The sequence below is a fragment of the Filicampus tigris genome, chromosome 2 (genome assembly GCF_054856515.1).
Source record: "Filicampus tigris isolate MCC_2025a chromosome 2, RoL_Ftig_1.0, whole genome shotgun sequence".
Classification (NCBI taxonomy): Eukaryota; Metazoa; Chordata; class Actinopteri; order Syngnathiformes; family Syngnathidae; genus Filicampus; species Filicampus tigris.
Window position 1 is genome coordinate 32,382,898 of NC_141218.1, and position 16,889 is coordinate 32,399,786.

General features: G+C 41.0%; 1 protein-coding gene across 3 annotated transcripts in view; it reads left to right on the forward strand.

Annotated features, from left to right (window-relative positions):
- Positions 1–16,889, forward strand: part of tenm1 (teneurin transmembrane protein 1) — a 298,794-nt gene that overhangs the window by 135,817 nt on the left and 146,088 nt on the right. The window lies entirely within an intron of this gene.

Here is a 16,889-nt window from a genome sequence, read left to right on the forward strand (position 1 = left end):
GCAAATTTGGCCAAAGATAAATGTTAACTTGTTCTCACATTTGAAATATATTAATTTGTGAATGTACTGTATTAGCTAAATTGCACCATGGTAGTGGGATATTATTAATCCATTAAGGCCTAAACCACCTGGCTCAACATCTCCCCATAAACCTAAGGGTGACTCTATAATCATCCTCTAAAACCTGAAGTTTTCCTGGAAATTCAACACCTACTAAATGATTGATATCTCAGCCTCTGTAGCAGAACAGAATTTGAGAGCTTGTGTGGCTTTCACACAGGCCTGAGTTTATTATTATTTACTGTCTCAATCGTAGATGTAAAAATAAAGTGTCAGTGCAAGAGAAGCTCTATTTTTTATTTTTAAAAATCGAGTGGTAATTACAATTCTCTCTTCTGTTACAAAGGCATCGATATCATTGTCTACAAACATATACCTTAACCATATCTCGCGTTCAACTTGTTCCGGTGGTTCAAAGTCCACAAGCGCGTCGTCTTTTTCACTGCCGTTACTTATTTCAGAGTTCCCGCGATCATCTGCGCGTCTGGCAAAAAATTCATCCTCCGAAAGGGTCACGACACCATTGCGTGTATATTCTGATGCATTTCATTGGCTAAGAGACAGAGGACTGGATAAAACAAAAATGACGTAAACGCTTTCCTGGCTTAAAGGGTAGAAACATGCAACGGCGCTCCTGGCTTTAGTGGTAGATACGTGGTTATGCGCTCCCGGCCTTAATGGGAAGTCAACCCAAACATATTTTTTTCAAGAATATGTTCTATGCAAGCCCACTAGTTGAAACAAGGCATTCTGATAAATATTGCGTTTGTGGAATAAGAGTTAATCCACCAATTTTTAGCCATCTCTGGGGGCGGCCATTTTGTCACTTCTGTTGACTGAAAATGATATCACAACTGCTCAGGGCTCAGGTAACGACCAATCACGGCTCAGCTTCAGAAAACAAGGCAGCCGTGATTGGTCGTTACCTGAGCCCTGAGCAGTTGTGATGTCATTTTCAGTCGACATAAGTGACAAAATGGCCGCCCCCAGATATGGCTAAAAAGGGGTGGATTTTGCTGCTTACTGTAACTCATATTCCACAAACGCAATATTAATCAGAATGCCGTGTTTCAATTAGTGGGCCTGCTGGGAAAATGTACTCTTGAAAAAAATGTGTTTGGGTTGAATTCCCTTTTAATGCAGAACAGTTGTCAGTTTCTCTTGTTTTCCAGTTAATTCTTCACGTTAAGAGATAGATTAAGTTTAGCACAATGATTGATTTTTATTTGTTTAGGCTGATTCACAGGGTTTGTATTGCTGCATGAAAATCCATAAATGTTGCATTTTTCCAAAGTGCCGTTTATTGACTAATAATTAGCATTTTACGTCACGTATTGGAATGAATACTTACCTTGTTAGACGAAGAAATACATTAAAATGTGTGTATCAACTTCAAATAGAAGGCCTTGATTTCTTCTCCAACCTTGCTGTTACAATACATAATGAAGTTTGTTTAGATAGCACCTATACGTTTAAATGTGTTGGCTTAATGCAAATATTGAAAAGCAGTATGATCAAGAGAGCGCTGTTTGATTGCTTCATTATTTCTGCAGCAGAATATTGTAATTGAAATGTTGTGTCATTCATATGCGTATACACGCTGTGTTTTTATGGTCTGTGCATGATCTCGCTTGCAGTTACCTCATATCATCAGGCACCTTTCATAGTCCTTTCCAAGTAAAAGTATTTCTAATTAGCACGGCAGTAATTGCCACTCACCTCATGGTTATCAAACTCTGCTGAGTGTTTGTGAGTGCGCATTGCTTTAATATTTCTTTATTTGACATGCCGACTGAGAAATGCACCGAGTGCCGGAGTAAGCATGTTCTAGAAATAATATTTCTACATTAAGAAGGACGTTGGAGCTTGAGAATACTGTTTGAGTCAGTGGGAAGATCAGATAAATTTATTATATAAATTGATGCAAAGTGACATTCACTGGGAGCATATTGCCTCATTATCAAGTGAAAATTGTGGGGCTTGAGGAATGGCACTCGAGTCATTGCCATGGTAGCATTTATAGCTGAAATGGGAGTCAATGCCAAATTCTTTTCACTCTCGCTTCTGGTTGGAAATGGAGTGCAGACCGCTAGAATGTGACAGAGGGCTCTTAAAAAGCACATCAATATTCTGTGCTGAGAGAAAGTTAAGGGAAGTGGGAGCAGTGAGTAAGAAAATGTGTCCAGCCTGTATGTACTGTATATGAGAAAAGATGGGTGACAGAGGGAGAAAGGGAGGTGGGAAGGGAGGGGTGGAGGTCGAGAGAGAGAGAGAGAGAGAGAGAGAGTAAATGCTGATGGACTAGTCCATGTTACACTGGTCTCATTGATTTTCTCACGCTGGGATACATTCTCAGGATGTGAGTGCAACAGCAGTCCACACACACACACACACACACACACACACGCACGCACACGCGCGCACGCACACGCATGCATGCATACACAATAATCATTTAGTGAACCCCAGGCCTCAAGTTTAAAAAGCTTTAGAGGAGCAACATGTCGATTTGCTACTCACTCTGTATTCAAATCACTCTGCAAACAAAATCTAGTCAGACAAATGAAATTCAAACTGTGTTCACATTGCACGTGGAACAGCTTTGTGATACACAAACTCTTGATCACCACTGCCATAGCAAACCTGGACCACTTGCTTTTGTGTCAGTTGCATTGACAGTATGACTGGGGTCCTGAAGAAAAAAGCAAAATAAATATTATTATTATTATTATAATTTATGGTTAAATAATGGATGATGTGTGTGTGGAAAAAAAAAGTTTCGACTTATCGACCATGCATCAGATTTGTGTTTCAGGCTATAGCCAGCTGGGCACCCCTTGTTTTAAGTGACCTCAGGACTTCTCAAAATGATTGTTACATGCAGTTTATTTTCTTCTTTTTTTTCTTTTTTTTTTTTTTTTTTTAATCAAAAGCAACCACTGTTTGTGAGGCTAGGTCTAATATAATCTTTAGTTAATGGTAATTTTTAATTCTAATGCAAAGTATTTGTTCTCTAGAATAACATATTTTACACATAGTCCAAGGTGGAAAAAGAAAACAGTTGATAATATTTTACCGGTGGTACCGTGTACCAATGGAAATTTCACAGGGTCCTGGGTCCAATACAGTAAGTTTGTAGACAGGAAGACTTGTCAGTCACAGACATAGCCCGAGGCTTTAATGGTGGACGGTGAGGACGAGAGAGTAGCGGAGAGCCTCTGACTGACACTCATTAGGCTGCAGAGTGGAGAGAGGTGGCTGAAAGCTTATTAAGCCACCTGCTCAAAAAGACCTTTGTCGAATCGAAGTAATTATAGAGACCTTACCCATTGTGATATTTTTTTTCCACCCTGCAGCACTTTTCCTTGCATTTGGAACATTATTAATATTGTCTGCACCAATGTGTGTGAGATTGACATCAAACACTCTAATATGGACTAACACACATACAGTTTCAGTCCCTCCAGACATGTCCTGTTATCCTAGACGTCGAGTGCACTATCATGCTGTTCTTTGCTTCATTAGAATCTCAGGGCTAATAACATTCATGCCAAATACATTTTAGTTCCTTTGAAAAATGATTATGTAAAGTGTAATTGTTTTACCTGAATAAGCCCTAGGCAAGAAAAAATAATTAGACCTTGAGCTCCAAGTCCTAAAGTAGCTCAGTCATTAGCTGGCCAGGTGTTACATGCAAGGATGAAGATGGCAGATCTTGGGCATTATTTATAGCTAATGGTTCTTGTGACACAATTCAGATTTTTGTGCTCCCAAATGGCACAATTCAGATATGGGTCATAGCAACATAAAGAGAACAAAAGCATGGAGTCACATATGCTCGAATAAGAATCAGTGCTGTTCCAAAAATGACCAACAAACAGTCAACTATCTACCAATGCAATTGCACTGTAAGTGCACACATGGTTTAATTGTCCAAAGCAGTGTCTTATGTTGTTGTTATCATGTGCACATATGCCCATGATGCCTTTTTTAGAATCAGTTTGTACTACTCAATAGTAGTAATCAGTAATCAAATCTTTTAATACATTTGTTCCCTCAGTGCAGTTCATTCAAAGTTTTAACCAATGATATCGTTAACAAGTATTACTCGTATTCTAATAACATGTAACTCCAAATTGTGGACATTTTACAGTAATGACTAATCTGACACAGTACTATTCCTGTTCAGTAATCAGACTACAGTTACTCTTCAAATATCACCAAACGTTACTGTGGTAGAATGTATCTACTTCATCTTAGCAATGACATCAGTTTTTTTTTTTTTAGAGTAGTAAGTACCCTTCCCCAAAGGCAGTTGCAGTAAACGGCCTAAAGGTTGCAGCAGTGAAAAATAATTTACAAAACTGAAATAAGCAGCACAAATGAACCAGTCCAAAATCTCCTCCACGAAGTGGCCTTGTTCCAGTTCCAGACACACTAGCGCTGTTCGCATGTGATGGAAAGCCATTTGACCTCAGCCAGTATTGTACCTGAATCAGTTCAATGAATGACAGTTAATGAACTCGTTCATATTTTGGGCAAACTTGAACTCAATGTAGTGTATTTCTGCCTAATGAATGTTTTTTTATGAATGCGCACATTCAGGCGTTGTTGAACAGTTTTTGAATGAAATGTCATTTTCGTTCAAGAGTGCTGGATATGGGCTGAAATTTGTGCCACTAGTAACTGAATCTGAATAATGTAGATTTGAATTTGAATAGCTAAACTTAAAATGTGATTGTTAATGCATAGAATCTTTGAGGTAGCGTAATCAACTGATTTTGGTATCAAAAACAGCCCCAAATATAACAGACACTCAGCAAAATATGTAACATAATATCAAACAGAGCCTGGGATGAGCACCCTCTGTCTATTGATATGTGCTATGCGCTGAAAAGGCATGGAGTTCAATGCTGGCGCTACGGTTTGAAAAAAACAACAACCCAGAAATCGAGACGTACTGACTACGAGGCTTCGTTTTGATATGCTGCTGAATGTACACTGTCCTTTCCTAAATTTGAAAGGAAGCGCCTTTTCATCCCTCCTTGACCCGATGGCTTGTACCACAAAGGTTAAAGAAAGGTGTTGTAAATAAACTAGAAGGCCCGGCTTTTTCCTCTTCTGCCCCATGCCCCCTCCCTCTTCCAGAACTTGCAAATTCCACTCTAGGTAGTCTTTGTCTCCATTGAATTGCTAATTGTGCATGCTCAGCCCTGGGCGTGTTTGATTGTCAACAGCTTTCCACAATCATCCCTGTTTTGTCTTTTGATTCAAGAAGCATTTTAAATTTGCCATAAAAACTCTTTTCATAATGGCCGGTCATTTTACGAAGGGCATACTTGCATACTGCCAATCTCACAATTTCAGAGGGCAGAGAAATGAAATTAGTACCCCAAACATCTCAATTTCAGTTTTGAGAAACAACAAACAAACAGAAGGAATAACTTCAGAAAGAAAATGTTTATTCCACACAAAGATAAGCAGTCTGATGACATAAAAAGCTGAGAAATTTAGCAAACAATTGCCATCTAGCATTTTCCACATTCCCCCGGTGAAGCGTTCTTACATTTTCCACACGTGAATTTGCAGCAGTGTACACAACGTCGAATGCTCCTATTTTTATTGCACAGTATGCGCACCTGGCAATGAGTCTTTTTGTGCTGCTCAGAAGCTCTCTTCTCACGACAAATCTGTTTGCGCTCCAGTGTCTGTTTCTGCGCGAGCCTCTCTTTGAGTTCCTCTGAAAGCTCCTGCATGAACAATCTGCGACTTTCTTTGTGCCCTGCACATGCTGTGTACAAAACGTGTGCATTTGTGGCCCCCATGTCAAGAAGGTTGTAAAACACAGCCATGGGCCATTTTCTTGTACCTGCACGCACAGAGTAGTTGCGCAATTTCTGGTCCATGATGTCAACACCACATTTGAGATGGTTATAATCAACAACAATCAATAGTGTTTGGTTTTTGTTTTCGGGCATCCACAATTTCCATTTTCTGATGCATGGTGCTCAAAAGACAAACAGATGATTTTTTTTTTTTTGATGCATCCACTGTCAGCAACGCTCTTCCAGATTTAGAAACCTGTGTGGAGTGTAACTGGCGTCCCAAAGTTGTTTTTGCAGTTGTTGGTAGCTCCCGACGATTTTTGTTTATGGTGCCGAGCAGAGTTGTATTTCTCTGAAGGAGCCTGAGCCAAAGACAGAGATGTGAAAAAATTGTCCATTGTTACAGTCCTTCTCTGGTCCATAAATGGCTCCATCAATTTCAGAACCATATTCTCTGACAGCCTCTCTCCTGTTGGACGAGTGGGATCTTTTCCCAAATAAGGGATGGCGTGAAACACGTATTTGGTGTCCAGATCTGCTGCAATCCAAAACTTGATTCCAAACTTGTCAGGCTTGGATGCAATGTACTGCAGAAAGGGGCAACGAACCTTTGTGGGAAACAATTGCTCATCTACAGTAACATGCTGTCCTGAACTGTAGGATGACATACCGTTCTGAACAAACTTCAGCCAGATGTCTGAAATTGCTGCAAATTTGTCGTTTTGTACGCGTTCCTTGCGGGTGTCCTTGTTGTCAAAGCGAAGGTACCGCTTTATTTCAAAAAGGTGGTTACGAGCCATTATGGATTTTATATCTGAGCCGCCATATTTATTGGCCCACATCTGTCGCATGGGACCAATATAACCCATGGCAGCCCTTCGAAAAATGATTGCGAGGAACGCCATGAGCTCATAGATGCTCATCTGCCAGCTGGGATGTGTTCTGCGGGCCTCGTGGACTGTGCAGTCTTTGATGGTTGCTACTTACTACTACAAACTACTACTCTTTGATTTAGTCAACAGTTGTCCACAATCATCCTGTTTTGTCTTTTGATTCGAGAAACATTTTCAACTTGCCGTAATACACACCAACAATGAACTTTTAAGGCCCTGATAGACCAAACCGACGTCGGAGGTCGTGAAGCGTCGTGGCGTCTGAATGTGACGTCTCTTTGGTGTAGTGGCCACCGTCGTAGTGTCGTAACCCGTCTGTAAGCGTCTTGGGGGCGTTTACGTATGTTGAACCGGCGTCGCAAGTTGTGACATTTGGTCACTCTGACTGGCTGTTAGCTAGCAAATCAGCGCTCGCAGCACCAACGGGAAGTGACAAATGGAGAAATACAGTGAGCACGCCTCCGCAGATTAATCGTCTTACAAGTACAAGAGCGAGGGTTGACAATGTAAGTATTTCACAATACCGTGTCAAGAACATGATGGTTTACTTTGCGTGGGAGTTCGTCGTGAGCGAAGAATATAGCTGAATGCATTGTTTACGTTTTTATAATCCGCCCCCGGCCAACAGCTTTTCCGGTCGGATTTTTCTAACCATGAGAAATGGTGACTACCGCCGCCGATGGTATAGAAGGGTATTACATCTTATGCATGCACGGAAGGTACTTTAATGGTCAGCGTCGCTGTCTGTCGTTGCGGTGTATTCCTCCAGCGTGACGTGCCGACAGCCGGCCGGACGCCACAGGGGGTAAGCGTCTGTCACTGTTGGCCACCGTCTTTTTGGTCTATCTAGGGCTTTACTCTGCAAATCTCAAAATCGTGTGCCATGGTGACCTCTGTGTGAAATCTGACTTTGTGCAGATTGTGCAGAACAGCTGTGTTTGTGTCAGTGGGTAAGTAAGTACCCACTCGTTGATGTGTACTTAAGAATACAATGGAAAGTAATTAGGGGTGTGACACATATTTGGTTTCTGTGGGGGGGAAACAGAGTGGAGACTAGAGTCTCCTCTTTGGGATTTTAAGTGTAAGAGACACTCGTGAAACTGAATGAAAAGTCAAGCAAACGGAATCTGTGTGGAAAAGATTTTAATTTGTATTTGTAAAACCGAATGTGAAAAAATATACAGAATTGAATTTTTAGTGAGGAATTCAAATTGTATACGTAATTCAGATTACGTTGTTTAAAGTAAAGATTCAAATTAAACAATGTAAATTTAATTTATGTAATTCAAATTCAGTTTTTCAATTCAATTATTCAAGTTTAGCTATTCAAATTCAAACCAACATTATTCAGATCCAGTTTGTAGTGGCACAAATTTCAGCCTATAGCTGGGTCTCGTTTAGGGTTGCCAACCGTCCCTTGAAAAACGTAATCGTCCCGTATTTAGAAATATAAGTGCGCATCCCGTATTGAGTTGTAGAGGGACGCACTTTGTCCCGTAATATCGTGAGAGTAAAAAATAGTCCGTAAAATGTCAATGGAATTAATGAACAACAGTTGTCTTTATACAACAATTTACGGTAATGGTTCTAGGACCGTCGCTGCTCTATGACCAATGAGGTGACAGCATATTCATACATGGGTATGACGCTACTGAATCCGCTTAACTTATTGGTCGAGGTACTGTCGCCAACTCGATAGCGGAAGACAAACAAAGCAACGTGAATGACACAGTGACACACCTTCGAGCAGCAAGGCGACCGGCAGAAGCACTACTCCTCCTCAGAAATGATTGCAAAAATACAAAGGACTCGAAAACAGAAAACACATGGGTCGAAAAAGTGAGAGAATGAAGATGAAGTGGCTAAATGTGCGAAAGAAATGTTCTGCTGAACTGATTAAATGTGATCTCATTGTGAGCCTCAACTATGACATGTCTTGATTTTGATAAGTTAATTTTGTTAGTTTGTATTCAAGTACATTTCTAGATAATAACTTTCTAATGTGTTCATATCATTCAAAAATATGCATCTTATTCAACTCGGGTTTGAATAGTTAAAAATTGTGTCACCCACAAAGAAAATCACGCCATGAAGGTTGAAGGTAGATATGGGCGATACCAGTGATTTTGGATTCGATCCGATACCAAGTAATTCTGGACCAAATATCGCGATACCTATCTGATATTGATACCTGAAGTGACTTTTCATTTTTTTATACAAAGTTGCAAACAAAACCACATGTGCTGCCGCTGCGCTCACATCAGTGGGAGGGTACACGTCATCAGTTGAACCAGACTACTCCAAACTACTTTGTTATCACTTCCATATCATCTTGTCAGTGGCGTGGACTCCATGCAGTGCCTACGAGTCGTGGGCTTTCACCTTGATCATTCTTCATCCAATCAAATGTGTTTACAAAGTTCTGATAGGCGCGACCAGAGCCAGCAGTCTGTTTCTGCCAAGGCAGAAAGCTCTTTGCCCTTGGCAACACATAGCAAAAATGCAGATTGGATGACAATACAACGTTCTAAATTATGGATTAATAAATATATTATACAGTATATTTGAATTAATTGCAGATATCAGTGCTTTAGCTCCATACTTAAAATTGAGCACCCTGGATCGTAATATCGATATTTTGGTATGGATCCCTAGTTAAAGGCAGTCAGATTGGCCGCCCCTGCCGATGAGGTTTCCCTTATTTATTTTTCCGGGGGTTGGCAACCCTAGGCTCGTTAGACTTCCAGGAGGAAACCTGGCTAAACACAGCTTTCATTTGTAGGTAGATAAAGACCTTATTTGGCAACCCAAGCCACGGAGCCCGGGAAGAAACAGCCCGTGGTGGTTATCTTACTCGGGAAATCTGTGTTGGACACTGAAGACTACAGTCCTGTTTTTATTCCTCACTTTAAAAAAGAGCATTCAAGCAGTGAGTTATCGCTGTCTACTAGTGTGGACTAAATGGATGGCAACGATGGGGAAATTTTATTTATTAATGTATTTTATTTCAAAATTTGTGACCTGAACGTTTAACTAGTTCACGCAGGAAAATAACTTTTCCAACACTGACCTCAACCCACTGCAACCACTATTTTTTCTCCTCTAAACAACACTGGAGCCTGCTCTTCTTTTGCATTCTGAGTAGTACAACGACAGTGATAAAATCAGCAGCTAACAGGGTACCTGATGTGTTAACAATGTGCTCCCACCATGCTTGCAAAATCATTTTGGTGACATATCCGGATGCAATCTGTATATTGGCTTTGTGGACACCTCTATTTTATGGCATGTTTGCAATTAGCACCCACATACAGAACAGCTGCCTTTTTTTTGTCTATATGTCTAAGAGCAGTGAAACGTAATGAGAATAATGTGCTGCCGTTTTGCATTCCAAGTTCTCTAGTGTATTGTAGCCTCCTAAATTGTTAAACTTGACAAAAGATACTTTTGCTCATTTTTTTGTTTTTGTGCTGCCTTTTTTCACTAATTGCTCACTACTCCATACAGAAAACCTTCTTCTTTTGTACATTCTTCTGACCAGTAAGAGAGCAATGTAACTTAGTTTGTTATGATACCTTTTGGTATGCTTGCAAGGCAACCGCTGACCAACTCATGGTTGGCAGATTGTTTTCAAACCCATCAACTAATTTTTTCTGACTAGAGAAAGTTAACGACAGATGTGAAAGAAGCCCTTGCTTCTTTAAAGCTGGCTACACACATAATCACATTTGGGCTGTATTTGTCCAGATTTTGCCACTCCCGACCCAAAAAACTCCTGACAATCTTACGTCTTAAATCAGTGGTGCCCAACCTTTTTTCTGCCACGGACCGGTTCATACAAGACCCTTTGCGGCCCCATAACTGTTCACCGTCCGGGGCGAGGTTCTGGGCGTTCAGATGTGTGTGTGTTATGGGGGGCGAGTTGACAAGTTCAATGCTACAATAATAAACGCGAGTCCACAAGGTTTTTTTTCCACCAATTTTGAATGACTTTTTCTTAGCAATACAGTTAGCCACCAAATATGACACCTCCGAGGCACTTACATTCGTTGACGAATCAGTTTTTAAGCCTGCATTGAGTCTGCACGTTGTTTTTGTTTTGTTTTTTTTAGTCTGCGCATATGCGCGTGGGAATCACTTGGCGCCGTAAATCAATATTTCAAGTAAGTCTTCTGGTATTGTCTGTGAAATGTACCTTTCTTTTACTTCTTGGGCATAGAATCTTGTTTTGAATTCTCACTGGGCCTTTTCCCCATTGCAAAGAAACTTTCCAAATATGTCTGTTTATTTTACTAATTTTTCTGGCTTGTGGATTTAATATTAGCATTATGCGACAGAGACAACTTGTCAACAATTAAGAGTCAGTCATAGATAGATGTAACGGAGATAATGCGGTCACTTTTCAAGATAAAATATTTTTCAGCCTCGGATAATAAATATACCGGAAGTACTGGACGCTTTTTTTCTTTCATCAGTGTGGCCCGCCGCCAAAGTTTCTAGTGGACCGGTACTGGGTCTCGACTGCACTTTTGAGTTAGACTTGGAATGGAATGAAAATAGGGCTCTTTAATCTCTCCAAAAAGTCTAGCGTAGTACCAAGACTGACCAGCGAGAAGTGGCATGGTACCAATGGGCATCTAGACTTCAGGAAAATACACACAAAAAAAGTAGGACTAGTAGTGATAGTAGAAGATATAGTAAAAGTTGTAGTAGCAGCTCAGCAAAAAAGACGCCTTCTCCTTAAGACCACTTCTGTCCTGCCTAGAGGACATCAAAGCCTGGATGTCACAACATTTCTTAAATTTCAACGAAAAGAAAACAGAAGTTATGGTATTTGGTCCCAGTGGCTCTTCTACATCCCACCCTGTGGCCCTGGGCCCCCTGGTACTATATCTAAAGCCAACAGTCTTAAACTTGGGTTTCAAAATGGACAGTGATCTTAAATTGGACCAGCAAATCAGAGCTATTGTAAAGTCCAGCTTCTTTCACCTTAGACAGCTGGCTAAGGTAAAGCACCTCCTTTCCCATCAGCACTTAGAAACAGTCATCCATGTCTTTGTTACATCTCGGCTAGATTACTGCAATGCACTTTATTTTGGAGTCGGCCAGTCCTCTCTCAAACGTCTCCAGTTGGTCCAAAACACTGCTGCTCGCCTCCTTACTGGAGCTCAGAAGATGGAGCACATAACACCAATTCTGGCCTCCCTTCACTGGCTCCCAATGCACTTTTGGGTTCAATTTAAGATTATTCTATTTGTTTTTAAGTCAGTAAGCCATTACCGCAGAATCAGGTCTGCGGACCAGGCACTGCTCGAGGTGCCGAGGACTAAGCAGAGCCTCAGATCGGTTCGAGCCTTCTCTGTCGCTGGTCCTTCCCTGTGGAATGCCCTTCCATTGGATGTTTGGCAAGCCCCCTCTCTGTCCATTTTTAAAACCCGTTTGAACACACGTTTCTATTCATTGACTTTTGATCCGACCTGAGACTGACTGAATTTTCAGCTGTTTTCCCACTTTCTATTGTATATAGTGTATTGATTTCACTTGTTGCATTATGGCTATTTTGTTCTTCTATGTAAAGTGCTTTGTTACATCTGTAGCTGTTGTGAAATGCGCAATATAAATAATATTGTATTGTATATAAACTCCCAACTTAAACTGTTTCTCCATTTCTAATGGTCTTTAACAGTGCAAGCTTAATGTATCTTCCTTATTTACTATTGTTATGATCCACAGAGTTTGTAGGTCTGCCTTTCTGTTCACGACTTACGTAAGGATTTTGATTGTAAATATTGAACACATATTTTTGATTGTCTGTCCCTACTAATTTTGGAGAATATATCTAGAACTATCTGATAATCAGGTCTGACTTAGGTTGGAGGCAGGGAATCAGGTTCAAAATCAACCTGATTATCTTTTAAATATTGATTGACAGCAGCGAGCAGAGGTGTCCATTCAATCGGTATGTTTTTTGCTGGAGCAACATAATGTCTCCATCTTCCACAGTTTCTAGCAGAAAAAAATGTATGATGATATTTTTTTTCTGCTGAGAGAGATGCAAGAAGGTTTTTTTTTCCTCTTTCTTGCATCAGCAGTAAGTTGACGCTGCCAGCTTCTTTTTTGGACATGCTACTCTCTTCTTGGCTCATTCCCCACCCATCTTTTTCTTTCTCCTCCTACAAATCTTCCCCTCCACCCCCGCTTTACCCAATACCCATACTTGCAGATGCCCTGAGCTCTGGTGTCTGTCCTCATATTGCATCAGACGAGAAGAGCTACAGTACAGTAATTAGTTTAAGAAGGACCTGGTTGCTCATCTCCCTGTCAGTCAGCTGGCCTGCCGGGCTGCCTGCGCTCGTGTCGGCCTGCCTGAGTTGTGCCAACTGCCATGCCCGATTCATGTCCTATTCATCTAGAGTTGAATAAAAGGCTGCTTTCCTCGGGACATCCATCCCTCTGCCGGCCTTTATTTTTGTGGTGAAGCACAGGAGTGAGGATTAGCATTAAAGCGAATAGACAGAGGAGGTATACTCAGCAGGAATGCATAAAAGCATACTTTAGTTCTGCCAAGCTGCTTACATCCTACTACTATAATTGGAGAGCATTTTGTGTTTTTCTGTCTGTCCAATCACATTCGAACCAAAGGACCGCGAGCTTTTGGCCAGGGATTGTTTTGCATATATACTCAAATTGCCTCTGGTTTTAAAATTGACTTTGTGTGGTAGACCTCAGATGTTGTTAAAAAATATATATATATTACGGTTGAATTCCATTCTCCCAGTGATTTTTAAATCAATTTATTTGGAAATCCAGAAGTTTTTAAATTTTTTTTTTTTTTTTTCAAGTCGTCATACTTACTTACACATAACAATACCAAAGACATGTACATTGATGTACAATTAATTATAAAATATCACCCAATTTAAATTTAAATGATATACTGTATACACTACCGTTCAAAAGTTTGGGGTCACCAAGACATTTCCTTATTTTTGAAACGCCGTTTGTTGGATCATCATCAGTATCTTGGCAATTCCTCGCATGGCATAGCCTTAATTTCTAAGAGCAAGAATCAACTGTTGAGTTTCACATGGAAATTCTTATTTTTCTGGCCATTTTGAGCTTTTAATCGACCCCACAAACGTGATGCTGCAGATAGTCAACCTACTCAATATATATATATATATATATACATATGAGGCGGCACGGTGGTCGACTGGTTAGCACGTCCGCTTCACAGTTCAGAGGTCGTGGGTTCGATCCCGGCTCCGGCCTCCCTGTGTGGTGTTTGCATGTTCTCCCCGTGCCTGCGTGGGTTTTCTCCGGGTACTCCGGTTTCCGCCCACATTCCAAAAACATGCATGGTAAGTTGATTGGACACTCTAAATTGCCCCTAGGTGTGATTGTGAGTGCGGATGTTTGTCTCTGTGTGCCCTGCGATTGGCTGGCAACCAATTCAGGGTGTCCCCCGCCTACTGCCCAAAGACAGCTGGGATAGGCTCCAGCACGCCCCGCGACCCTTGTGAGGATAAGCGGTACAGATAATGGATGGATGGATATATATATATATATATATATATATATATATATATATATATATATATATATATATATATATATATATATATATATATATATATATATATATATATAATTTTTACAAACGCAACACAAATATAAAAAGGTGGTGAATGTTAAAAACACAGTAATCCCTTCATAGTGTCTTTGAGGAAAGCGTGACAAAGCACCCACACAGACTCTTAGAGGATTCCTCATTTTTTCCCTTTCGGTCATACGACTTTTACACCTTCCGTAGGTGATATTCAACCTGTAAATATTAATCAAAGGCTGTCTTTCCTCACAGCATCAATCTCTATTTTAAATTTGTGACCTAAAATTAATTATTGTACCCCGCCTCCCGCCCGAAGACAGCTGTGATGAGGCCCTGATACACCAAAACGACGTTCACTAACAGTGACAGACGCTTACCCCCTGTGGTTTCCGGCCTGCTGTCGGCACGTCACGCTGGAGGAATACACCGCAACGACAGACAGCGACACTGACCAATAATGTACCTTCTGCGCATGCATAAGATGTAATACCCTTCCATACCATCGGCGGCGGTAGTCTCTATTTCTCATTGTTAGAAAAATCCAACCGGAAAGATGTTGGCCGGGTTGGCCGGTGGTGGATTATAACAACGTAAACAATGCATTCAGCTATATTCTTCGCTCATGATGAACTCCCACGCGAATTAAACCATCACGCTCTTGACACGGTATTGTGAAATACTTACATTGTCAACTCTCGCTCTTGTACTTGTAAGAAGATTAAGGCAGCAAAGGCGTGCTCACTGTTTTTTCGCATTTGTCACTTCCAGTTGGTGCTCCAAGCACTGATTTGCTAGCTAACAGCCAATCAGAGTGACCAAATGTCACGACTGGCGACGCCGATTCAACATGCGTAAACGCCCCCCAGACGCTTAGAGACGGGTTACGACACAACAACGGTGGTCACTACACCAATCAGACGGTGCTTAAAGTCGCCATGACGCTTCACGACCTCCGACGTGGTTTGGTGTATCAGGGCCTTTAGATGCACTTCCCAATATGAGTAGAAGCATTTTGGAAAATATAGTCAGAAATTACGTGTTTATTGCTAACGTTAATCGTCATTTATTGTTCCGTTGCGGTAGTAGTAGTCATCATGTGTATTACCTGCCTATATTGTGTTTGCTGTAATTTTTTTCACACCATAAATATAATGTTAGCATTCTGTTTCGTGACCCACTTGTTCGACTTCACCATGTGACAGGGGAGTGACATCACTTGGTCAAGTTAAGAGGATTTAGATGATCCATCCATGTAATGCTTTGAGAATCACATTTTCTCTAAACGTGCACGTTGAGATGATATAACACAAAGAATCACTTCTAGTACTCCTACAATATAAGGAGTGCTTCCTCAAGGGGGTGCAAATTATCCATGCAAAAGGCTTGTTGTTGCCAGATACAGATCATGTATGACTCAGGAGAGTAACATACCAGATTGCCCACCCCGGCAATGCTGCCCTGTGCGGCCACATGGTGTCTTCAAGGGGACCTGTTTTGAAGACGTGGACAACATCAAGATGCCCATGATGATAAAGCTCCGGAGAATTTTGGAAGAATCCGTCCAGAGTGCATTTGGGTGTAATAGACTCCAGGGGGATTGCTTCAAAGGGGCAAAGTTGTACTTTTTTATTGGATTTATTTGAAATATATCTTTTGTGACACCAACCCTAGAACTTTTCTGACACTTATGTTACATTATTGTGTACGGAAGAGGATATGCATAAGTGGTTGCAGCTCCTTTACTAATGTCCAAGATAAATTCTGTCGCGGGGAGTTTATCCTGATCCTGAGAAACACATGTCCGGAATCCCGGTAGCAGCACTGTTGTGAGCGATACATTTATATATCAGCATTTTAACAGGTTCATTAGCTTCAATGTCAAGGGAAAACAAAGTTAAGGAAGTCCTGTGGTATGCATCCATCCATCTATAATATCCTATTCAGGGACACAGTCGATGTCCCAACCGACTGTGGGCGAAAAGAAGACTCGGTCACCAGTCATTCGCAGGGCACTTAGAGAAAAACAACTATTCAGTAACAGGCACATCTACAATTACTCAACAGGAATTGCTCCCAAGTCAATCGTGTGTACCATTATACCACCAGCCAGAGCCTGAGAAGTCGATATCCTGATGTTTCCTAATGGGAAGTCATGAAATGATCATTAAGAATTATCAACGATTATGTCAGTGCAAGATATTTTGTGATTGCAGTATCACCATTTCTAAAGCAAGACAACACTAATAGTATAGCCATGAGTGAGCACTGATGATATTAACAATGGTATCTCTGTGCCCTCTTGCTCACTGTCATTTGATGGCACAAGATATATGACAGCTGGCTTGTGGGTGTGCATGATGTTGCCATAATGGAGTGGTAAAGCTGCGGCCATTATAGATAGGAGCATGCGGATTCATCCATGAATCTGCCCCTAACTGTTCATCTGCCTTTGTGGCCGTAACGATCGGTGGGCTCCCCTCTGTCACCGTATTTCCTCCATCT